The sequence below is a fragment of the Engystomops pustulosus genome, chromosome 4 (assembly GCF_040894005.1).
Source record: "Engystomops pustulosus chromosome 4, aEngPut4.maternal, whole genome shotgun sequence".
NCBI classification, from domain to species: domain Eukaryota; kingdom Metazoa; phylum Chordata; class Amphibia; order Anura; family Leptodactylidae; genus Engystomops; species Engystomops pustulosus.
Genome location: NC_092414.1, coordinates 127,845,718 through 127,872,037, shown reverse-complemented (window position 1 = coordinate 127,872,037; position 26,320 = coordinate 127,845,718). Strand labels below are relative to the sequence as shown.

Below are 26,320 nucleotides of genomic sequence, written 5' to 3'. Positions count from 1 at the left end.
ACTTCCAAGGTCCGACAGTTGATGAATTCTCGATTCTGGTAACAGGCCCCAGTGTTCACGCTAGAGAAGGATTTGCTCTGGTTAATGTACTTGCATGCTTTGCAATCCCCCCATCTGTAGGTACCTTTGATCCTACATTTGTGTAACCAGGTATTGTCAGAGGCGACCGGTGCCAGATGACTGTGGACCAATCGATCACCAAGGTTTCTACCCATTCTATACGTGACTGCAGGATATGTTTCGATTCTGTTCGTTAAATCCTGGTCATGTTTCAGGATCCCCCAGAATATTTGATTTCTGGGGCCTTATCATCAAACGTGGCAATGAGTCTGATCTTATTATCACCGTCATTCCTCTGTTGAGGGACCAAGAGAGATGATCTATCCAGGTCCCTAGCATGAGATTTGGCTTCATCAAGGACTGTTTCAGGGTAACCTCTTTTAAGGAAACAATTTTTAAGTTCCCCAGCATTGGTCTCAAAATCAGATTGAGACAAACAATTCCTTCTAATATGTAGGAACTGTCCTTTGTGTTTACCCTTTTTCAGTGTAGGTGATAACTCTGTGCAACGTCCCTGCCAAAGCGCATGGCAGAGGAGTAGTTGCGAATAAGCCCTTTCACCAGTACATATAGAGGTAATTGAGCAGCGTTAGATTCTGCCTGGATAGGCAAGGGTTAAAGGAATGTTAATGTTATCATCCAATGATGTTCCATTATTGTAACTGGAGTGTGATTGGAGGAGGAGACCACCTGACTAGAGAGGAACTAAACCCTTAGTCAAGGGAGGAGTTAGAACAGAGTTTCCAGAAACTTCAGAGAGAGCAGATCTCTCAGGCCCAGCTCTCACTACATGAGAAGCTCCTTGGCCTCAGCAACTCTACACAGAGTGACACAGGACAAACAGGACAAAGCTGCAGCTTCCAGCATTTGTCACAGCTACATCCCAGCCTGCCCCTGCATCCAGGCTGGTGACACAACTCCTGAGGTTCTTCTCCAAGATCACTCCAATACTGCACTTGTACAGAATTGTTTGGCATGTTGTTACCGTAGGTTGAATAAAGAACTGTAAGTTACTTTTATGCACAACATTACCTCCGTCTGGTCCCTACTACGGCTGTATCACCATCAAGGGCGCCCACCTATTTACCAGGGACACATACTACAGACTCTAAGGGCTGCCCCAGGGAGAACCAGTACTTCAGCCTTTCCCTCTATATAATTTCTTGCACACACCACCTGCTGGAGACCTGCCAGGCTGTAGGACATCCCTCCGGTCCCCATACCAAGCACCGTGACACTAGCATGCCTAGGCCGCAACCGCCAGCCACTCCGGTATTCTGGGGCCCGGCTGCCTCCAGGCCCCAAGAAAAGGCTAGGCCCTGGTGGGGGATGTTGCATCTGCAACATTAGAAGATTATTGAACGCAGTCGGTTTTCGATAGACCAAGGTCTTTAGGCTGCCCTCATTCATAATGGTTATAAGGAGGTCTAGAAACGAGATTATCTCTGATTGAATTTCATAGGTCAATCTGATGCCCAGGCTGTTATCATTGAGGGTGTCAACAAAGACAGAGAAGGATTCTCTGGTGTACTCGCTGGCCCATTCTAGTCCTTTTTTAAATCTTATGTGAATTTGTTGAAATATTACACTCTAAGCAGCAACATACCTTCACCCATTGGAGTGAATTTAATCATTATTATTAAAATTTATATTTTATTTCCAATTTACTATGCCAGTGACTTTAATTGTGTTAAGTAAACACAAAAAGAAATCTGTTGAAAATAGAGAAAACATTGGGGGTTATTTACTGAAGGTCCGATTCACGCATTTTCGTCCGGTTTACCGAATATTACCGATTTGTGCCGTCTTTCCTTGAATTGCCCCGGGATTTTGGCGCACGGGACCGGATTTTGGCGCATCAGCACCGGATTTCACGCAACGGAAATCAGTGGGCGTGGCCGTTGGAAAACCCGACGGATTCAGCAAAACCGCAGAATTTTTTAAAAAAATGTGTCGCTTGACACGCGCTTACCTGCACCAGGAATAGGATCGTGAACTCCAACAAACTCCTGCGGACTTCAGTGCAGCAGCGACACCTGGTGGACATCGGTTGCACTACCATAGTGAACCGCCGGAAGACCGGAATCCTCGACTGAGAACGTGCCGCTGGATCGCGACAGGACCGGGTAAGTAAATCTGCCCCATTGTGAGAAATTTATTATGTCACATATACCATCAATGAATGACTTAACTGGACAATTTTTTTAAAAAAAACAACAGAACACTGCATTTATTATGTGTTTTAGGCACTTTTATAAACTATGGTCAATGAGGGTTGTGGATTAGTGTAAAAGGAACACAGCTTAATATCGCCCATACCCGATCCCTAGAGAGCGCAGGGCCAAGGAGGAGGAGGTTGGAAGGGTGGGCCTATGGATATCCTCCCTGCATCGTCTGGTGCTAGTGCATTCCCATGGCAGCCAAGTGACAGGGCCCCCTTGCCTGCCAGAGTTGACCAAAATGGTAGGACATAGCATTACAATAAAAAATAAACAATGCACTTAAAGCCCCCCTCCTATATTTGATATTGCATATTTTATAATGCTGCATTCATATTCATAATCTATAAATGAAATATATTATTTAACCTATTGAGTAAAAATGTGGGCATTATTTAGAAGAGGTTGTGAACTGATTGTATGTGTGTAGGGGTAAAATAGAAGGATAGGGAGCAGATTTAGGAAATATGGAGAGCTATGTAGGGAGCTTAGGGTATTTTGGAGGTTTATTTATTATAAGGGATAAAGAGCTTATGAGGGGTGAGGAAGGGGTGCTCAAGTGTTGCAGAGCTGTGTGGGCACATGTAGCACAGCTGTCTCTATGTTTAGGTAGCGGAGCTATTGCAGAGATGAGTGTGTGACCAACAGGATATGTAATTGTTATCAAATATATTTTTATGGTGTCCAAATTTGGTGTGAGTAGAGATGGGCGAACTTTGGTTCGCCAAGTTCGCCGAATTTTTGCCGAGTTCAACCCGAATTGAATCAGGGTGAATCATGTTAAAAACGGGTATTTCCTGGCTGCAGAGAGCCTGTATGGTGTTGTAGAACGTTATGCCGTGCTCAAATATGCATAGGGAGCGTGGTTTGGTCTTCAAACAATCCTTTTTTTTTTGTATGACACGCACATGACAGCCGCCACTCTTAGAATCGCTTCAGTCTTCAATTCCATGGGTAGTTACAGGAGCCAACTTGACCAAATAAGTGAATCGGGAACGCAGCCAGACAAGGTAACATCGAAAGGTCTGAGCTGAGGGCCAAGATCCCACTATTAAATCAAAGAGTGCACTCTTTTTAGACTGAAATCAGATGATTCCATAGATTACGACAGAAGCTGTTCTGTTAAACGTTGATACATGTAGAAACCCCCCAAAAGAGTGGACGGGGTTGTATTGACGTTACTGATCATTTTGCCCTTCTTTTCATCCGTCAGTGTCCGCTTTTAATAATCCATCAGTATTGCTAAAGCCAAATCTTCTGACAGATTAAATGAAGGGGAAAACCAAATATAGCGCCAACGTCATAGAGTGGTGGAGGGTTAAAACAGCATTATGGAAATCACAGGGTGTTCCAGGGAGACAACGGTCAGTTGGCAGCAACATGAGTGTGGAGGTAGTGGCAGCAGCAGGAGGCAGCAACATGAGTAGGCTGCATAGTGGCACAACAACATATTATGGTGCTGGAGCAACCTTGTAGGCCACAGTGTGGCACAATGACAGAGTGTGGAGGTGGCAGCAGCAGCATGAGGTCAAGGCATGGCACAATGACAAATTCTGGAGCTGGCAGAAACATGGTAGGCCAAAGTGTGGTAGAATGACAAAAATTTTGAGGTGGCGGCAGCAGCAGCAGGAGGTCAGAGAGTGGCACAATCACAGTGTGTGTAGGTGGGCAGCAGCAGTAGCAGCAGCATGAGGTCAAAGAGTGGCACAATGACAAATTCTGTTGGTGGCAGCAACATGCCAGGCCACAGTGTGGCACAATGACAGAGTTTGAAGGTGGTGGCAGCAGTAGCAGAAGAAGGTCAGAGAGTGGCGAAATGACAAATTCTAGAGGTGGCAGCAACATGGTAGGCCACAGAGTGGCACAATGACAAAGTGTGGAGGTGGCAGCAGCAGCAGGAGGTCAGAGAGTGGCACAATCAAAATGTGTGTAGGCAGCAGTAGCAGCAGCATGAAGTCAGAGAGTGGCACAATGACAAATTCCATTGGTGGCAGCAACATGGTAGGCCACAGTGTGGCACAATGACAGAGTGTGGAGGTGGTGGCAGCAGCAGCAGCAGGAGGTCAGAGCTTGGCACAATGAAAAATTCTGGAGATGGCAACAACATGGTAGGCCACAGAGTAGCACAATGTGCAGCAACTATGTGGATTTGACACAGATTTATTGATATCTACTTTAGCAACAAAAAACTTTTGAAATTTGGGGAATACAGAAGCCCAAAAACTGACACCCTGGACTTTGAGAAAAATCACTCCAGCAACTATGTTGATTTGACACGGATTTCGAGATATCAACTTTAGCAACAAAAAAAGAATTGAAATTTGGTTAGACAGATCCCACAGAAAGGACACCCGGGACTTTGAGCAAAAATCACTCCATCAGCTACTGAGTACCGAGACAGCACATGCAGTGTGAAATGACGGGATTGCAAATGGACGTCTGTTTTTATAAGGCTGTGACATCACACAAGCCAGCCGGTCGCTGATTGGCTTACATGTCTGCACATGTGATCGAGGGTGTTACTTTCTTCTTCCCAGAGTTCTCTGCCCCATGTAACACGTGCTCACGGCCATTTTGCTAATAAGGGGAAAGAAAAAAATTTGTTTTTCACCGTAAACCTCGGATTTGTGCCTAACCGAAGTTTTACTGAAATTCTAATCGATTTGTTAAAATCGAATTGCCCATCTCTACTTGTGCGCCTTATAGTCCAAAAATTACAGTACCTTCCAAAGCTCCCCATCACCCCTCTTTCCTCTTGTCTTCATATAACAGAGCACATAGATACTTCTTTGCCACACTATGACGTCATCAGCACCAACAGTGCTGCTTCATAGTGCATTGGCAGTGTGATTGCTCTGAAGCTTAACGCCATGGAATACAGAAACAGCAGGGCATAAAAGGTTGCCTTGAAAAAAATTAAGATTTAAAGAGAAAAACAAGAAAAGAAAGTCCTCTTCCCAAACAAAACACCACGCAGACCATAACCCAGAGACGTGTGGAGACCTCAACATTAAAAGTTAAGAAGATCTTGAGAACAACCTTCACCAACACTAGACTTACTAGAAACCAGCTAGCAAGCCAAACCCATAGAAAATAAATATCCAAAAAAATGAAAAATTGTAACACAAAGAAAAACTGTGGAAAAGTCCATAGGAATATTCTCAATACCCCATAAAGAAGTAGGAACTCAACCCGAGCCTCAGCCAGCAGGGGTCTAAAGAACAAAGCAGCATTGAGGCATGAAAAGCCAAAAAACAACAATCAGTAAAAATCCAAAAACCCTCTTTGCTGACTTCACCTCTAAAACATAGGGCAAAAGAAAAACTTGTTATTCTATAGTGGTTAGTACCTGGCTTGGCACACAACTATGAGATTATATCAGCATGGTAGCATCAATAAGGGCAGGTAGATCAATGCTAGACCCAGACAATGATGACATCATCCCTCTCAACATCAATGTAGACAATATTTACCATGATGGTACAGGGCAATGATGAACATCTGGAGGAATTCAAAGATATCTTTTCCCATATTAACCCATTAAGGACCAAACCACTTTAGCGCTTCCCGACCAAGGCCGCTTTTTAAATCTGCCCTGTGTCACTATAAGGGTTATAATCTTTAAATGCTTTAACATATTTAGGTAATTTTGAGATTGTTTTCTTGTGACATATTGTATTTAAAATTATTAGAAAAATGTGGATGATATTTTTTGCGTTTTCAAAAAATTTGAAAAATACCCAAGTTCTAAATTGTTTGCTAGTAATAGCACCAAAATAACTTTATAAATAACATTTCTTGACTGTCTTCTTTATGCTGGCATGGCTTTTTAAGCATCCTCTCATTTTTCTAGGTTGTTATGGGGTTTAGAATTGTAAGTGCAATTTTTCACAATTTTATAAAAATCGACAAAACCTTTATTTACTGGCACCAGCTCACTTTTCAAGTGACTTTGAGAAGCCTTAAAATAGTAAAACCACATAAATTACCCCATTATAGAAAATATACCCCTCAATGTATGAGAAACCTACTTAAAAAAGTTTATTATCTCTAAGGTGTTTTACAGGGGTAAAAACAAAAAGAGGTGGAATTTACAATTTGTAATTTGGCCCAAAAATTTAAATTTCACAATGGATTAAATGACAAAACGCTCCACAAAGTTTGATACCCAAGTAATATGTGAGGTAATATGAGGTAAAGATTTTGAAAGATAGATAAAACAGATATAGATTTAGCTTTTATGTGAGGTAATATGTGAGGTAATATAAGGTAATATGATAGATATAGATAGATTAAGAGATAGATAGATAGATAGATAGATAGATAGATAGATATGGATATAAATATACTGTAGATGTTTATATTTATATATATATATCTGTCTCCATTAAATAATCTCTCAATTCACTCACTCCACTAATTCCCTTCCCTCCAGTACCTTACCCTGTTATTGTTCTCTTCCTTTGAGCTAGTCACAGAGGAAAAAGAGGAAAAAGTTACCAGACTCCTTTCCTCTGCTCAACCCACTGCCTTTATCAGTGACCCCATCCCTTCACAACTGATACAGCCTCTCTCCCCAGCAGTCACTTCTCACCTCACTAAAATCTTCAACCTCTCTCTTTTCTCGTGTTGTTCCCTCTTCTTTCAAGCACCTGGTTGCTACTCCATTACTAAAGAAACCTTCCGTGGACCCATCTAGGCTACTAACTACTGACCAGTTTCTAATCACCCTTTCATCTCCAAATTCATGGAATGCCTGGTCTATTCTTGCTAACTGTCTTTTGGTTTTGCTGGACTCCGACCTCTCCTTTGCATATTCAATCTCTTGCTCACTCTTGCCACATGTATCTCAGAAACATCTTCAGAATCCACCCATTTCTTACAATTAAAAGCTCTAAAATGCTACTTTTTGCTCTGATTCACTCTCGACTAGACTACTGTAACTCCCTACTGATTGGTCTTCCACTATCTAAACTCTCTCCTCTACAATCTACTCTTAATGTAGCAGTCAGGCTCATCTTTTAGACCAAACGATACATGGACACCATGGATGCCTCCAGCTACACTGGTTGCCAGTCTTCTTACAAATACAGTTTAAAATAATAACCCTCATCCACAAAGCTCTGTATAATGCTGTGCCTCCTATCTCTCTAATCTCATTGCAATCTATCGCTCCAGGACTTCTCCCAAACTACACCAATTCTCTGGAATGACCTTCCCTGGATTCTTAGAGTAATAACCAAACTCAAAAGTTTCGAACATGCTCTTAATACCCATCTCTTTAGAAATGTCTATAACACTTGCTAACTGCATAAAATGTCACCTCTCTCTTTAGTAACCAATCCTATATCCTCCTCCCATCGGTTATTCAGCAAACACCAGATATATACCAAGATCCAGGCTTCTCTGCAGTCACTTTCCCTTGGATTTTGTATATAAGATGGCGGGTGATGGCTGGTTCAAGCAGCAGAATTTTTATTTATTAAATTATTTTATACTGTTCCCTTATAAAGAATGGCTGGTCCAGTTTACCATCTTCTTTACATCTTGTGACAACCCCTTCATCCTCATAGACTTTAAGCTCTTGCAAGCACAGCCCTCACTCCTACTCTTCCATATGACTGTTTGTACTCTGTAATATATTATTATATTTGTGTATGTCCCCTATGATTTCTAAAGCGCTGCGGAACTTGATGGTGCTATATAAAAAAGGTTATTTTATATATATATTAGGTATCATCCAAATCATACCCACCCATAGCCTTTCCAGAAGAAGTTAATAAAATCAACTTGGACACCATCAAAAGTGCAGCTCGCACTGCCTAACCAGAAAAATCAGAGAAATTTTGTAATATGTAATAACAATAAAATTGTTTATATTTTGGCTGCCTAGGCTATGTGAGAAGCTCTATATAGATACTATTGTACATTTTTGAGGTTATAATATCTATGAGTATGTGTCCGTGGTTTATCTTGCTTGATTTAATTAGTAAATTTCCTTTAAACTTAAAAGAGTCGTGTAAGGGGGGCGTAGCTGGACCTCAAGGAAGATGGCCGCACACTGAGAGAGCTCTGCCACCCCGGTGCCTAATTCAGCTTAAAAGAGAGGAGCTACCCTGGCCCCCAAACCCAGAAAGACCCCTGCAAGGGGAGTGAAGACCCCTGGACCAAAATCAGCTGCATCAGAAGGGATTACGGCACTTACCCTGTACCTCCGCTCTGTTCCCGCCACTAAACCGCCGACAGGGCCTGCACCCAGTAACAAGATGCCACCGAAAATGGCGCCATCAGCTCCTCCAGGGTCCAAGCCGTCGCTTACAGCTCCTGCAGGCAAACGCGGCTACCCGGACGCTACCGCGGATCCGCCACAGGTACGAGGCCATGCGGCCGCCTCCCCGCACCATGCAGTCTCCGGTCGCCATCGCGGCGCCCCTGTGCCACAAATACAGCAGGGCTCCATTCTGGCGCATCGACACAGGAATCACAGCAGGGTTCTCCCAGGCAGCAGAATGAAGGTGAGCAACCTTCCCAAGTTACCTATCCCCCGCCTAACAAGGATAGCTTGGCCCTCACGGCATCTGACCAAGAGGACTTTCTAACAAAGGTGCCGCCTCTCAGCTCTCCTATTATCCCGCAACCAGGGGTGTTTACACCTGGAATACCGTATGTTCCGCTGTCACAGCCATTTGGAGACGACATCAGCACTACCCCTGCTATGGTACGGTATGCGGCACCTTCACCAGAATGGGAATCCCCACCTGAGCAACAATTTACAGCTTCTGCTGCGGATAGGAGAACACCAGCCCCTGACTTAAGCTGGCACACTCACTTACAGAACCTGACTACTAAAGAGGACTTTAAATGTCTGATTGCGGATGTTAAAGAAACTTTCAAATCCGAATTCTCGGAGATGAGGCACGACATCCAGTCAATGACACAGAAAATTGGCAGCATGGAGGTCGAACAAGCGGAGACGAAACGCCAAATCACACATGCGCAACAAGCCTTGCGGTCTCAGTCCTCTGTGATTCAAGATATGGCCAGGCATCTGGAAGACTTGGATAATAGGGGCAGACGCAACAATATCCGGGTGAGGGGCATCCCCGAATTGGAGGGTAAAGAGGATGTTCGTTCCACTCTACAGGCCTTGTTTTCTGCATTGCTGGATGAGCCGGAGACACAAGTTAAGCTTGACAGGGCACACCGAGCACTGAGGCCTAAATCGCTGGGGGCGAACCCGAGAGATATCATTTGCTGTGTTCACGACTTCGAGCTAAAAGAGCGGATCATGTCTCTGGCAAGGAAGAAGAGAGACTTCACCTTTAACAGCGCAGATGTGCAGCTATACCAGGACCTTTCAGGAATTACGCTTCAGAAGAGGAGGATGATGCAACCTTTGCTGACTGTGCTACGTGAACACGGGATTTCCTACCGTTGAAACTTTCCATTTGCTCTATCAGCTACTAAAGACGGAGTCACGACCACTCTATCTGCGAGCGCGGATCTGCAAGAATTTTGCAAGGTCTGGGATATCCCGATTCCGGAGATGGATGACTGGGACCTCCTCCCTCTACCGATATATCAGAGGCGAGAGGGAAGCCAGCCCCAGCAGAAGCGACGAAGACCGAGAAATAGAACCTTCTCCAGGGACTGTATTGAGGGCGGCTGACCGCCCTGCTACATATCCTTTGAAGTTAATTGCTTTAGCTATGTTGGTCTGGGGGGGAGGTTTTTTTTTTATCTGGGTGTACCTCTGGGGTACTTTCTCTCTAAGTTTGTTAAATACATACGTGCACTAAGGCGCTGGGGTGCTTCTCCCAGTGTGATGTCTTATTGTATTCTGTTGTTTAATCCTTTTCTTAAGCTGTTATTGACTTGCATATTACAAGGTTTACAGCCTATTAGAGGCTTCCGCTGCCACAACACCCTCGGTAAGTAGGTCTTGCTCAGACCTTTTCCTCCTAACCCTTAGGTGGTGAAGGACTCTGGACCAGCCGACAGTGCTCCCCGAGTCTAGGGGTAGATCGGCTGATTAGGCCTACACTGAAGACAGGAGGTTTCTCCTCTCTCTAGTAATAGATTGATTGTTCTGTTTTCTTCGTTCTTTTTTCCCTTCCTCTACCCCCCCCCTCTTTTTTCCTTTTCTTGGATTTGTACTATATTAGCTGTCCCCCCTTTCCCGTTGTTTCGGACCGAGTGTTTGTCTTTCCAGGTATTTGTTGTGTCTGTGTCTGCGTAGTTTTTGTCTCCTTGTTGTTCTAGGGTGCTCTGCACACGGGACTCCATTCCCTGCACTTAAAGGAGGAGTGGTAGTAGCAGTGTATAGACCTCGTCCGTCAGAAGCCGGTCTAAGGTAAAACCCGCTTAAGGTATATCAGCCGCACCGCACCCACGCCCTAACTGTTTAGCTCATCATGGTTCAGTTTCTAACTTTGAATGTGAAGGGGCTCAATTCAGCCCGTAAGCGCCGCCTAGCGCTCAATGAGCTGAAAAGGTCGAGAGCTGATGTAGTTTTCCTGCAAGAAACGCACTTTGACACCACAGGGAACCTAAACTTTGCGAGGCACCTTTATCCCGTCTCCTATATGGCCTCCACAGACAATAAGAAAGCGGGAGTAGCAATCTTATTCTCTACTTCCTTTCTCATTGTCCCGGAATCAGTGACCTCAGATCCCAATGGGCGATATATTATTATCCAGGGTAAAATGTTCGGGTCGCCAATTCTCCTATGCAATTTGTATGCCCCTAACAAGTCTCAGGTTCGATTTATCACCAAAGTCCTGAGCAAATTAGCCAAACTTCCACCAGCGCCATTACTGATAGGGGGTGACTTCAATGTAATCTTCTCAGAAACCACGGACCGCTTGGCAATCCACCCAACAACTCCAGCAAGATCCCAAAACAGCATTTCATCAGCCTTTCGTAGGGTTATCCGACGATTCGCTTTGTATGATTTATGGAGGGTGGGTAATCCGGGCGACCGCTCCTCACCTTCTATTCCACTCCCCACGGCACGCACACCCGGATCGATTACTGGTTCGGGGACATACAGATATTGCGGTTGATGCAATCTGCAGAGGTGGGGGATATTTCGTGGTCAGATCATGTGCCTGTCCATCTGGCACTCAAGGAGGATTTTTCCTCTGTCAGGGCCTGTCACTGGCGCTTAATTGAGTCCCTTCTTAAAAAAACCCTAATTAAGGAGGAGCTTATTGCAGCTTTGAAAGAGTACTTTCACTTCAATGAGGAATCTATACCCTCCATTCCTATGATATGGGAGGCTCACAAGGCAGTCTTTAGGGAACATTGTATGGAGCAAGGGGCCAGACTCACAAAAAACAGGCTGCACGTGGAAGGAGGCAGCCCTCCTGGCTAACCCCACTTTAAGTCGCTTACGCCGGCTGACAGAGACAAGGGAGCAGCTTCGGGAAATCCAAACCCAAGCAGTAGAAAAGCTACTTGTGTTTACTAGACAAAAGTATTATGAACAGGCCAATAAACCACACTCCCTGTTGGCGAGACAGTTGAGGGAAAAAAAGAGACCATCAGGTTCCCCATGTAGTACGGGACGCGGATGGGGGCCTATTACATGAACCGAGGGCTATAGCATCCCGCTTCCACGATTTTTACGCCAAATTGTATTCCCTGCCGGACACCTTGCCTCGTGATGCAAATCACAGAGAAGCAGCTTTGGTAGACTTCTTAGACTCCTGCTCTCTCCCTGGGTTGTCCCGGGAGGCAGTTGAGGCCCTTAACTCAGAACTAACACCGGAAGAAATAGGAGAGGTAATAAAAGATATGCCTAATGGGAAGTCCCCTGGGCCGGATGGACTCACATACTTATACTATCAGACCTTCTCTGATGTGTTGTTGCCCCGAATGACGCAGCTATTTAATACCTTTCTTAAAGGTGAACCCCTGCCTGAGACCCTCACCCATTCGTTTATTACCTTCATCCCCAAACCGGGGAAGGACGCGACTGAGTGTGCTAATTACAGGCCAATAGCACTTTTGAACACAGATCTTAAAATTTTTACAAAATTACTAGCCAACCATCTGATCCAGTGGATCCCCCATCTGATCCATAAAGATCAGGTGGGATTTGTCCCTGGCCGGCAGGGGGGCGACAACACCAGAAGAACGATTGATCTCATTGATCTGGTTAACAAACGGGGTGATCAAGCGTTAGTTTTGAGCCTGGACGCTGAAAAGGCGTTTGACCGCCTCAGTTGGCCCTTTATGTTCCGGGTTCTAGAACAAATAGGAATTCGAGGTCCCTTCCTTCAGGCACTGAAAGGGCTTTACGCAAATCCCACAGCCCAAATTAAGCTCCCGCATGCGTCTTCCCCACCTCTGCAGATTCAAAATGGTACTCGACAGGGCTGCCCACTATCCCCGCTTCTGTTTATTCTGTGCATAGAGCCCCTAGCCTCCATCATTAGGCAAGATCCCAACATACGCGGCATTGCCCTTTGAGATAAAGAATTTAAATTGGCGTTGTTTGCAGATGCCATCTTGCTTACTATAACCCAACCCCTCATTTCCCTGCCCAATTTGCAAGCTCGGTTGTTACAGTACGGACGTCTATCCGGTTATAAGGTCAACACTTCAAAGACGGAGGCTCTGCCGCTTAATCTACCGCAACCCCTAGTGGACAACCTTAAACTGACATTCAAGTATAACTGGAAAACAGATGCCATTAAGTACCTTGGGATACAGCTGACTCCCTCCTATGGCTCCCTTTATACGCAGAACTTCCCCGGTCTCTTCCGGGAGATAAAAACCCTGCTGGACAAGTGGAACCCCCTCCCCCTGTCTCTTTTTGGCAGGATAGCTGCGGTCAAAATGACCATCCTGCCCAAATTGCTATATGGATTCGAGACCTTACCGGTGTCGATCCCGATGAGCATCCTGCGATCTCTGCAGGCGATGATTTTGCACTTTATTTGGGCCAAAAAGAGACATAGGATTTCCAAATCAGTCTTGCTATCCCATAAGTCCAGAGTAGGCTTGTCAGTCCCAGACATAATTAAGCACTATTGGGCAACCCACCTGAGACGAATCCCAGCTTGGTCCACCCTGTGGGCCTTCTCCAAATGGATGGAGATTGAAAAATTGTGGTTAGCTACCTTTCATCTCAACTCCTACCTTTGGTCTAAGAAACCGCCCCCGACACCTAGCTCCTTACTAGGTCCCATTGCTTTCACAATCAGAATCTGGAAAGCTTGTATGAACTAATTCCCTTTGGTGTCACAGTGTTCCCCAATGCAGTCCTTCTTACACACTCCTTCCTTGCAATGCCCAGGGAGTGCACAGGACTCCAAGCCCTGGCATGAAAAGGGTCTATTCAGATTTGCAGATATTGTGGACTACCTAGATAGGAGGGTTTTACCCTTTGAGAACTTGCGAGATAAGTTCAATCTTCCGCCCTCCGCCAACTTATATTACATGCGGGTTAGGCACTTGTTGCAATCCCTGGAGAGCACTGAAACGGTCTCGATACCCACGGTATTTGAGCATATCTGTAAAAACGCTACCCACACGGCTGGTCTCATTTCAGACATTTACATGGTCTTATTGCACCCAGACCCAGAAGAAGTAATCTCACATCCATACATGACAAAGTGGGAGGCCATAGTGGGGGAGGCGATAACGCAGGAGACTTGGCAGTTGATTTGGCGGAGGGCTGCGGAGACATCTCGTTGTGCCACGTGCAAGGAGAACCAGTACAAGCTAATGTTGCAATGGTATCATACACCCTCCTTACTACATAAACTGTTTCCGGACACACCCGATACTTGTTGGTGCTGTGGTCTCGCCGGCGGGACCCTTCAGCACATTTTCTGGAGCTGCCCACTCATACAGCCCTTCTGGCAAGAGGTGCAGGCCCTGATTCAAGCAGTCACAGCGGTAGATGTACCACTATCCCCTTTATTTTACCTACTGAATGTTTCTCCCCGGCCTCTGGCCAAGACAATCACCAAGATGTGCCTTCACATTCTGACGGCAGCCAGATGCCTGATCTCGCAATTCTGGAAGAGGCAGGCCCCTCCTTCCCGTCTGGACCTCCTTTCCAGAGTGAGGGGTATTCGCACTATGGAGTCCCTAACTGCCTCCCTGGATGATCGCATCCTGGCCTTCGATAAAGTGTGGGGTCAGTGGGATCGCTTCTGGGCGGAGGAGTTGGGGCGCGGGGAGGAGTGAAGTGAGAATCCAACTGTTTGAGGAGGTTCTGTCTTGAAATTTATATGTTGTCTTCTGTCCCTGTGGGTATGACTGAGGTCCCTGTTTCTCTTCTACTGGTTCTCTTTTCCTTTCTTGTGTATTAGGACTTTTGCTGGAAATGAGCTACTTCATAAGCGGATAAGTCCAATTACAAACCTCAGTTATGAGGCTAACAATTTCAGGCACCACATACGGTTATTGGTTGCGTACATTCAGGTCCCAGACCTGTCTGCATTTTATAGGGTAAGGTCTTAGACCGGAGAATCGCTATATAATAAATATGTTTGTTGAAGGGTTAATCCCTTGTTAAAGAAGCAAATTGCTGAAAACTTGTATTTTCGGATCCGACATTTCCTACCTTTCTTTATTTGTATATATTGTTTTAAAAAAGAAAAAATCTTTTACTGCCTGTTTATTTGCTGACATGTGTCATCACATTGTTTGTTCACATTGTCACATTGTCGTGTAAGGGTTAAACTGCTTGATCAAGGTAGATGCTCTATTACTATTGGACAATAATAGTAAATCTCTCCTTTCTTTTCTCTTTACACTGCTATGAGAAATAGAAATTTGGGAGCAATACAACAACCTTGGCCAAAATGTACCGTATATACCGGCATATAAGACGACTTTTGAAGACAGAAAAATCTTCTGTCTTCTCTGGGGTCGTCTTATACGCCGGTAATCGTCTTATACGGCGGCGGTCGGGTCCCGGTGCATGGAGAGGGCTCACGGGCTGAGCCCTTTCCATAGCCGGTAAGTCTTTGCTGCATATTGCAGCAAAGGCTTACCGGTAACACCCGCGATCGGTGCTAGCACCGATCGCGGGTGTTTGCACAGCGATGGCTGCCGGCAGCCTCAAAAAGCTGCCGGCAGCCTCAAAAAGACATCGGGGCGCATACTCACCCTCCGTTGGCCCCAATGTCCGCGCGGCTCGTCTTCAGTCTTCCGCGCCGTCTTCTTTCTTCTGCTGGGCATCATACTAGGCGCCTGCCGGGGAAGATCAATGGCGGCGCCCGGCAGAAGAAAGAAGACGGGTGCGGAACACTGAAGACGAGCCGCGCGGACATCGGGGGAGCAGCGCAGCACATCGGGGCCACCGGAGGGTGAGTATATAAGTATTTTTTTTTTTTAATGCTGGGCTGGGCTGTATACTACTGGGGGCTGTGCTGTATACTACTGGGGGCTGTGCTATATACTACTGGGGGCTGTGCTATATACTACTGGGGGCTGTGCTGTATACTACTGGGGGCTGTGCTATATACTACTGGGGGCTGTGCTGTATACTACTGGGGGCTGTGCTGTATACTACTGGGGGCTGTGCTGTATACTTCTGGGGGCAGTGCTGTATACTACTGGGGGCAGTGCTGTATACTACTGGGGGCTGTGCTGTATACTACTGGGGGCTGTGCTGTATACTACTGGGGGCGGTGCTGTACACTACTGGGGGCTGTGCTGTATACTACTGGGGGCTGTGCTGTATACTACTGGGGGCAGGCTGTATACTACTGGGGGCTGTGCTGTATACTACTGGGGGCAGTGCTGTATACTACTGGGGGCAGTGCTGTATACTACTGGGGGCTGTGCTGTATACTACTGGGGGCTGTGCTGTAATGGTAATGTTGTTGTTGTATGCCTTATGTTTATGAGCGACAGTTTTCCTGCTATATACCTGCATGTCATAAGAATTTACATTAAAAAAAGGACCATGTTAAATTCAAATCTGTTTTTTTTAAAATTTTTACCGGTGTTTTGTATGCGTTGGAAAAGGGGTAGTCTTATACGGCGAATATATCTTAAACTCTATATTTTAAACAGGAAAGTAAGGGGGTCGTCTTATACACCAGGTCGTCTTATACGCCGGAATATACGGTATTTCTTTTTTTTTATTGAATATTGATGTATCTATATATACGGGAAGAATAAAATAAGGCTAAAAAGTAACATTTTGTTTTTATGGGGTTTTTTCTTAGTGTTTCTTAAATAATCAGTGTATAAAGAAAAGAAGTTGTAAAATGTGGAAACATACTCATGAATACAGTGTATTTTAGAATCACTGCAGTCTTTAAACATACATTCAATTTATTAAAGTTCTTTATAGTACTGGGTCCCAGTTCATTATAATGATTTTCTGAGAATTCCAACTTAAAGTGCATTAATGACAAGCATAATTAGAGATGTCTGTCTAAAGTCATCATGTGAATAAAGAAAAATTTGTTGTTCACCTGAGATTCTTTACTTTTCTATGTTCCAGCAAAGTAATTTAAGCCCTTACTGAATTAGACAGGGACAGGTGTAATTGGCCTCGTCTCTGCTGTATTCAGTCATGCAATTACCATAATAAGGCTAACTATAGAGAGGTCAGTAGGTACTGCAAGCGGTCGGCTTGGCTGGAGCCTTATGAAATTTTTAGCCGAATGGGAACAAGGGATGCATTGGGTCACCAGCAAAGGTTCAATGGACACTTGTAATTGATATATTGACAGCAATGTCTGCAAGCAAACAACAGAAGTGGTCAAGAGGAATGAAAGATGTGGTGCCAAACATGCGCCTGAAAATGCAATTCTAATAGAGCAAAGCAACAAGTAGAAGAATGGGAAGCATTGTTCATGTAAATATCAAGAAGAATTTACCTTAAATTAAGTTTTAACCCCTTTATGACTCTTGACACGGACAATTTTGTCAAATCTGACATGTGGCACTATAAGTGGTCAGAACTTTGGAACAAAAAAAGAAATAATAAACACGAAATAACTTTAGTGTTTTTTGGTTGACATACTGTAGCTGGTTGAGGGATTATTTTTTTCCGTGACAAGTTCTTTTTAGTGGTACCATTTTGTTGCTTGTAACTTTTTTGATCACTTTTAAGAACATTTTTTGTGAAGGGATTTGATGAAAAATTTTTTTAATGGCATTCCTAAAGCAAGTCCAATAATGTTTTCTTTTTATTGTACACATTGTTATGTACGCAGTGATACCAAATATGTTGGGAGTTTTTATGAATTTTTTTGCACTTTATTGGAAATGTATGTGTATTTATTTATTTTTTAACAGGTTGGCTATCCTCTGATGCACCTAATTTGCTTCAGTACAATACACAATTGCAGTACACAATTGCGCATGCTCAGAGACTTACACTTGGGTCCCCCAAGTACAAATCGGACCCCCCCCAGTATGTAGGGGGGTCTGATCAATGTGGAGAGTGGTCACATACCCTTTACACACCATGTTATGCTTTAACATGGTGTTTAATGGGTTAACACCCACAATCGGAGGAATCTTCGATCGTGCGTGTCACAGAAGGGTGTCACACCTGTTTTTTATGGTGCCAACTTATAAGTGGAGTCAACACCATAATAGTATGGTGCTTATTGGCAAATACCTTCCCGTTGCACCATACTACTATGGCTCTCATTGGAAAGGGGTTCATGCCAGATATTTGCCTATACTGAAGAACAATGTTCATGTACAATAATCCATGTTTTCAGCCATTTTCATAGCTTATCATTTTCTTCATACAAAAAGGGGAGTATAAGCTTCGGCCTACAGAAAGAGGGACATTTAAAGGACATCTACTTCCAGGATGAAGGATTGTAAACCAAGCACATTAGCAGGGTGGTGTGCACACTGTGCTGTTTTTTGCAATAATAAGCTTTTAAGCTCCCTTATGGATGTGGCCCTTTTTCGTTTATGCGTTTTCATTTTTCGCTCCTCACCTTCGAAAATCTTTTACCTTTTTATTTTTTTTTTTAAAGAGCTGTGTTTGCGCTTGTTTTCTGTGTAACAAATTTCACTTCATAGTGATGGTATTGAATGTTCAAATGACATGTCTATTTTATTCTTAGGTCCGGTACGATCACGAGGATACCAAATTTGTATAGGTTTTATAATGTTTTCATACATTAAAAAAATTAATACCTTGCCACAGGGTGCGGGGTCTCTGGGGCTAAAGTCTGTGGACTCCCTGGACCACCGCATGGGATAACGATGCTAGCCGCAACCTGGGAGTGGAGTCTAAGTGGACTCCTGGTCTTTGCCAGAGCCCGCCACAAAGCAGGATGGTCTTGCTGCGGAGGGGAGCCACCAGGTCGCTTCACGGGTGCGACTAGGCCCGCGGTGGCAGCCAAGGTAGGGACACAGGGAAGGCAGGGCCAGGGGAAGGCAGGGCCACAGGAAGGCAGGACCTAAGGATGGCAGGACCTCGGGATGGCAGGACCTTGGAAGGACAGCTGGCAGGACCTCGGAAGGACAGCTGGCAGGACCTCGGAAGGACGGCTAGCCGGACCTCGGAAAACCACAGGATAACTGGACCGCCACAGGATAACTGGACCGCCACAGGATAACCGGACCGCCAGAGGATAACCTGACCGCCACAGGATTACAGGACCGCCGCAGGATTACAGGACCGCCGCAGGATTACCGGACCACCACAGGATTACAGGACCACCACAGGATTACCGGACCACCACAGGATTACAGTAAAGCCACAGGATTACCGGACACTCAGGAGGCTTTCTCTTCAGTAGAATGACCTGAAGATCCGGCAGGGGATGCTGGGACTCTGGGGCGGCCTCAGGGGAGGCTGGTGGAGACTCTGGAGCGGCCTCAGGGGAGGCCGGAGCAGCCATGGGAAGCTGCAGAGTCACCGAAGTGGCCGCGGGATGCTGCAGAGCCACTGTAGCAGCCATGGGAAGCTCCGGAGTCACCAGAGCGGCTTCTGGAAAAGCTGGAGCAGCTCTGGCAAGCTACAGAGGCTGGGGGGACTTCTGGAGAGCCACTGGAGCAGCACTGGCAAGCTAAGGGAGGCTGGGCGCCACTGGAACAGCACTGGGAAGCTGCGGAGTCACTGGAGCAGCTCTGGGAAGCTGCGGAGTCACTGAAGCAGCTCTGGAAAGCTGCAGAGTCACTAGAGAAGCTCTGGAAAGCAGCAGAGTCACTGGAGCAGCTCTGGAAAGCTGCAGAGTCACTGGAGCAGCTCTGGGAAGCAGCAGAGTCACTGGAGTATTTTACCAAACCAAAATCCTATGACTACATTAAAAGTACACTTGCTATTGATTTCAAATAAACTTCCTTTACTGGAAGAAGCACGCAGGAAATCCCACTTGGCTCTAAATTAAAACATGGGAGACAGAATTTGTGTGGTTTTTCTATCCTGTCATGTAATATGTGTTGAAATCTATGCAGACATAAAGCATTGAACAAAGTGAGTGACTATATATGCACAAGCACGTAATATATTAGGGACCAGCAGTATAAGTTATTGAAATAAAGGAAAATCCAAAGTATTTTAGTTTTCCTCCTGCTTGGATCCACACAGCAAGACAAGCCAGTCAAAAAGTTTACAAATGAAAAAAGACAGTTATCTTCCACTATTTTTTTTTCTTTTTGAGCTTCTAAAGAGTAGGTACATAATTTCCCATTGGTGAAGTCATCATTAAAGGTTTATACTAATAGGTCATACCTATTGATCTGTTACTAAGGAATTCTGTGTTGGGTAAAGTAATTCAGGCTATAAGCTGTTTATAATTTAAACCATTTTCTGCATTGTCTTCAGTCTTGGCAGTCCTCATCGAATAGAGGAAATATGGCGTTTTATAGTTTATTTTAAGTATTTTGTGTATACTAACATTTCTAAACTGTGCTTTCCCAGCTAATAAACTGTAGAGGGAACAGATTTATGAGAAATCATCCATTTGAATTTATTTTTAAAGGTGACCCAATCTATGCTTTATAAAATAATTTATTAGAAGAATGACTGTGGTTTTATTAAAATTATCCAATGTATTTACTTCAATATAATGAATTACTGTGTACTTTATATTGAGCAACTTCAGAAGAACAACAATCTTCTTTTTCTAACAAAGCTGCACTTGTGAGTAAATCCCCTTCTTGTCCACTGTGATGGTCACAGAAGAGACTGTTTACTCTTCAAAAGTTTAGCAATAAGGGATGTAGAATTGGCAGTTTCAAGTGGGTCCCGAAATCTTAGAGCCAGGAACCTTTGTCACATAACAAGTAATATTAAACGGCACAGGGTATGTGAGAGAGCTTTGTTTGTTACAAATCTTGGAATTAAGCCATAGACTTATTTGAGAGTTCATCTATGGCTTAGCCTTAGGCTGTATATGTATTGGTAGACAAGTAACATAAAATCTCAATATCAGACTACCACATTTTAGTTAATAGAAGTCAATGCACCTATACTTTCATGGACAGGTTGCCATGGCCTCAAAGTCAGAAACCAACCTTGTGCAAATTCCTTTAGAACAATTTACGCTGCTATAATTGCCTTCTTAATGATGAACAGCAAAGAGTCACTATATAGCATTTGATAGATCCTTGTTTTTAAAAATGAAAAAGAAACTTGATAACTCTGATTAATGAATGAACACAAACATGTACATAGTTTATATCTGCTTATACAAAGCTCTTTATCATATAAGTTTAAGGAAAACAAAGTATATAGAGTCCTCTCACAATGTAATACATATTTTTGGCACAGAGATATATGATCATGTGATTTACAGTATCTGTTTCCATACCTACTGTGTTGCTTGTGGAAAGTACTGTGTCTCAAAATATTGGTTCATTGTAGATGCCTTAAAGGAAAAGAAAAAGAAATTCAACAGAAGTCGTTCATTAATCATATTTAGTCATTAGTATTAGAGAAATACAGCAGGTAGAATGGGATATATATCCTGGAGCATGAAAACTGAAAATGTTTATTGTGTAGTCATTGCAATATTTGACATGATTAATAGGTGTAGCCTGTCATTATGAATTAAGGAGGTAAAGCTGCAATAGAAGGCATGAATTATTGCACTGGAAATTTATATATATTAACCAATAATTGTTAGGAAATCATAAAATACATTTAAAAAAAAATAATGCTGTTTTTGATAAACTAAGAAAATATTAAGAATAATATTTGATATCTAAAATGATGTGATCCGTATACAGATCCTTATAAGATAATTCTTTATATTTTCTTTCAAAAATATCCTGTCATGGGTGCTCATGCGACCCATCTCCCTGATCGCAGGTGCAGCCGTGCCCCTGTATGTGCCCCATGCTCCCCCTGGGTTCACTCACCTCTCAGTGGTCCTGCTCCCATCCTGGCTGCCTGGTGTGCATGCCACCACCTCCTAGGGCGAGCACCCTGGCATTCGTAGATTTAAAGGGCCAGCGCAACACTGATTGGTGTTGCCCATTTCCAGCATATGAATAAAAGCCGGCCAGCATTCCCCACCTGATCTCTGTGCCTGTTGCCTCAGAGAAAGGTGTTCCATGCGATTCACTGTGTTTCTGAATCCCCGTTGTGACCTTGGTTCCGTTATTGACTCTGATCCCATGCTGCCTGTCCTAACCTTCCGCCTGTTCCCGATCATGAGTTTTCCTTACGATTATGTACTTTGCCTTGGCTGCCACCGCAGACAAAGTTGTGCCTGTGGAATGACCTGTTGGTACCATGCCGCAACACGTCTAACCTGCTTTGCGGCGGACTATGGTGAAAACTGGGTACCACTTATACTCCGGTCCCAGGTGTCAGCTTACGTCATCGTCCATGATGGCACACAGGATCCACTACCTCCGAATCTTGACATATCCTATGTATTGACAACTGATTTAATTGACATATAGGATAGATTAAACCCTTAATGACAGCCAAATCGATTTTCCCCAGCAGTCATTAAGGGTACTTCTGATGCAAGTTTGAAGGACCTTGCGTCCTGCTTGTGCCAGCACTTACAGAGGGAGCAATCTAGTTTTAGAGTTGTCAGCTACATACTATGTGAAGGATATATCCTTTTAATGTAATGTTGAGGTTTTTGACTGCAGTCTATAATATTAATAAAAATATGTTTTCATATCTTATATAATGGGTATAAGCCTATATAATATATTATATTTAAGCTTATATTAATATATAAGCTGACAATTATAGCTATACCTGACTCCCTAACTTTATGGTAGAAATATGTAGGCCATGTAGAAGAGACAAAGAAGAATACATTGCTTTGCAGCTTAAGATTTCATCCATGACAATAAGGATTCCAGTTTCTGCTGACTGCATTTTCACCTTCAAATCTATCAGGTCAGCAAGAGGTAATGTTTTCACTCAAACATACCTGTTAAGTTGACCTGCGCTTCAACATAAACAAAGCCTTTTAAATGTAGACACCTGAAATACTGGGGGTTTTAATCCTGGTTCCAGTACGTGCCTTTGAAAAAGAATGCATGCCGCCTCATATGTCTTTGAAAAAATGTTCTCCGATTTAATATGCCAATTCACAATAAACAGAAGAATCTGCATTGTTCTCTGCATGGATTATAAAGAGGTAGCATGGAAACTGGGAATAAGGTCAATGTTTTTTTTTATAATCTGAACAAAAGATACAAAGATCAAATCAAATCATATCCAGCTATTTTGGTGACATTTCACAGATAAAAATAAAAAATTAGATATAGACGATCCCCTACTTTAGAACACCCAACTTACAGACGACCACTAGTTACAAACGGAGCTCTGGTAATTGGTCATTTACTGTACTTTAGCCGTAGGCTACAATAAACAATAAATAACAGTTATTAAAGGTTAAGCTTATTCAAGCTTTATTGTTACTCTTGGTTCTTATGCCTATCCAAATCCATTTTAAAATCCAATTGTCACAGAGACCAAAAAAGAATTTTCTGGAGTCACAAAATAAATATATAATATATATAAAATATGCAGTTCCGACTTACATACAATTTCTACTTAAGAACAAAACTACAGAACCTATCTTGTATGTTACCTGGGGACTGCCTGTACTGACCTCATTTATTTTGTTTAACATATATTTTGCATGTAACTAATAAACACTTTTGGACAACCCTTTTTGGTCCTAAGGACAAAATAATGCTTGTACCATATATGGTATCCTATAGGGAACATAAGTTGAATGAAAAACCTTGTGTTTACCTTCTATAGTTTGTCTCTGTTATGCTTTTCTATAAAAGAATAGTGTAATGGACACCCATGATGTATAAGAGAACTGTACCTTACATGTTGATAAAATTATATGCATGTTTTCTTCTTCATTGGTATTCAAGTTAGGCCTTATGCGTACAACCGTATTTCTTGGACATGTGCTATATGTCAAAATGAACCAGATAGAAAGACAGATGTTATGTGGAAAAATACATTTTATTATGATAAAGTGAACATGATGATAAAAACAATTAAAATTCCCAAAACAAGGGAAAACAATAGAACCCCCGGCGTTCAGCCCCTGTAAAGAGTACATGAAAAGTGTGACAGAAGGTAAAACACAAGTGTCAGAGTAGATACAAAATTATAATATAAGCCACATTACCAGATGAACTATGCCGGGCTGGAGAGACCGGGGGGGTCACAAGTGCCCCACGCGTATCGCCCGTCAAGCGGGCTTCCTTGAGGAAGCCTTGTGACCCCCCCACTTGTAACCCCCTGGTCTCTCCAGCCCGGCATCATTCATCTGGTAATGTGGCTTATATTATAATTTTTGTATCTACTCTGACACTTGTGTTTTACCTTCTGTCACACTTTTCATGTACTCTTTACGGGGGCTGAACGCCGGGGGTTCTATTGTTTTCCCTTGTTTTGGGAATTTTAATTGTTTTTATCATCATGTTCACTTGATCATAATAAAATGTATTTTTCAACATAACATCTGTCTTTCTATCTGGTTCATTTTGACTCATTGTTTCAGATGTTGATACTATTATTTTGTGACCCATTTTTCTTGGTGAGTTTACATGTGCTATATGTATGGCAACCTGGGCACATGGCCAAATGTTTTTAATGAGAAATACAGTCATCCAATTGATGGCCGTATTTCCCATCATACCAAGAGCAGCCTGTGCGATTGCACCACAAAATATGGAGCATGTCCTATTTACGCCCATATTTGGGGCATGGTTGCTCCATAGAAGCCTGTGCAAGTGCAAAAATAATTGGGCCACAAGCATCCCTTAGTTCTCAAGGTACCACAAGGGTCCCTTAGTACTCCATGCTCAAATAAAAACCTCAAGTTTAAGGTGAATTATTGTTATGATCACTTTGGGTCCAACTATTGGACTCCCGGTGTCTTGTTGGTTGGGAATAGGTGTAATTAATTTAGCAAAAAAACAATCAAGGGACATTTCTGACTTCTAAAAAGCCATGAACCAATATGAAAAATAAAATTACTGCCTTTTTTTGAATCTAAGTATCCATTCAAGCAGACTTCTTGAAAAGCATAAATCACAGGTAGACAAAGAATGTTGGAAATAAGTTTTCTTTGGTGGAGTATCCCTTTATATTAGTCTAATCCCTTGGATTCAACATGCCCGTTTTTATGTTTAAAATATTTTTGTGATTTTAGATGATGTTTTATAAAGTTTCTCATGTCACTATCTATATGTTTAAAAAATCCTAAAATTCTGCAATTATCACTTTGGCCAACAGGCTTTATAGTAGACTGACACTTTCTAATGCTGTAGGGCTTTTCTTTGCAGTAGTTAAATCATTTACATCACAAAAAAAAAGATTACAATAGAAAACACAACTATAGAAACCACTATATTTACATCAACTACTGACAATAGATAATGCCACAGTGTCACAATAGACAAGGGGTTGCAGGTCCTAGACTCACCCACAACCCCTGTCCCCTACAGGAAAAGTCTTGCAAATCCTATGGGTTATGGACTTTTGGTTAACAATCCCTACAGAGTGAGTGCACAGGAAAGATGACCAAACATAGAGAGACAAACAACTGATAACAGGTAGACAAGTAAAGTTGTTCAGAACTGGGTCAAAACCAAGATGGTAAAAAACACATAATCAGATAACAAAAAAGTGGTCAAATAACATAGGAGATGTCAGATACACAGAATAGCAAAAGCAATAGCAAGTTGAAATAGGACAAATGTTTTAGGAGATTAGTAAAATTAGCAAGGTGTAATGGAACTGGGCAGATATGCAAAGGAGTTTCTGGACTCTGCAAGGCAGCTGTCAATCAAGGCTTCCAGCAAACAGGTGTGGCTAAAACTCTGAACCTTGCAGCAAGCATTAGCAAGTTCTGACACACAGCTTACTGTTTCTACATCTAGCTACATTCATCAGTAAATGCTCCATAGACCTTATAGACATTTTCCATTCTGGGTATTAGCATTTAATTTAATAAATCTGCTTCTTACCCGGGAGAGGATAATTTCCCATAAAAAATAGCAATAACAAATAGCAATAGAAATGAGATAGCTGTCTTTGGAAATGACCACCCCTGCAGCTTGGCAGTGGTTGCTAGAAATGCACTAATGAGCCCCGCCTGACCACCTAGATTCAGAAATCGTAACAAAGAAGAAAAGAATAGTATGTATAGGCATAAAGTACATTTCTTTTGTTAATTCAAAATATTTCTTTAAACAAACGCCATGCATCTAAAATTGCATAAAAACAATTAAAAGTGTGGAGACACACATCAAGAAACAACGAGTGGACCAAAGCAATATATGTCGGTCCACACTCAGCCACGAATACTAAGAGGAATACAATCAATTCCCACAAAATCACAATAACCCATACAAGACAGTCCTGGACAGCTAGGATAATGGGAGGTAGAGGATAGAAAGACTTCTGCAGTAGTCCCTATATCAATCAACATGGGTCCCTAGTTCGCTGAGGTACTCAACAGTAGAAAGATAAACAACTGGCGAGTGATAGGGTAACTCAATGGTACAAAGCACGTCCTAGGTACTCAAGGCAAAAAGAGGTCACAAAATCAAGAGGTGGGAAGCTTCGGTCAAACCTCAGG

General features: G+C 43.1%; 1 long non-coding RNA gene across 2 annotated transcripts in view; it reads right to left on the bottom strand.

Moving 5' to 3' along the window:
• Nucleotides 1-26,320, bottom strand: part of LOC140125641 (uncharacterized) — a 110,193-nt gene that overhangs the window by 34,209 nt on the left and 49,664 nt on the right. For both annotated transcript variants that reach the window (XR_011854664.1, XR_011854665.1), the window contains exon 2: nucleotides 21,047-21,103. This is a non-coding gene — a long non-coding RNA (uncharacterized lncRNA). The remainder of the gene's footprint in view (nucleotides 1-21,046; nucleotides 21,104-26,320) is intronic.